The sequence below is a fragment of the Penaeus monodon genome, chromosome 22, assembly GCF_015228065.2.
Source record: "Penaeus monodon isolate SGIC_2016 chromosome 22, NSTDA_Pmon_1, whole genome shotgun sequence".
Lineage (NCBI taxonomy): Eukaryota > Metazoa > Arthropoda > Malacostraca > Decapoda > Penaeidae > Penaeus > Penaeus monodon.
In genome coordinates, this window is record NC_051407.1 from 38120049 (window position 1) to 38120390 (window position 342).

Here is a 342-nt window from a genome sequence, read left to right on the forward strand (position 1 = left end):
CCTCGCCCTCTTTACAATACGGCTGCTGCCAGTTGAACCGCCCCTTTTAAGGCGCGGTTCAACTGGCTTATATAGACCTTAGCTTGGGGAGGGTGATGAGGCAGCCGTATTGTGAAGTAGGCGGGGATAAGGGTGACGTTGAGGGTAACACTGGGGTATAGGATGGAGGATATGGGACCCCCGGCAGCCTGAATGCTTACGTCTTAACACCATAACACTGCGCCCGTGCTCCAACCGGAACACTGTATCCAAATAAAGTGCTAGGTTACAAGCCATTCAAAAAATATTTTACTATCTAATATCAGTACAGTCTTGTGTATGCGCATTTGAGTGTGTGAATAA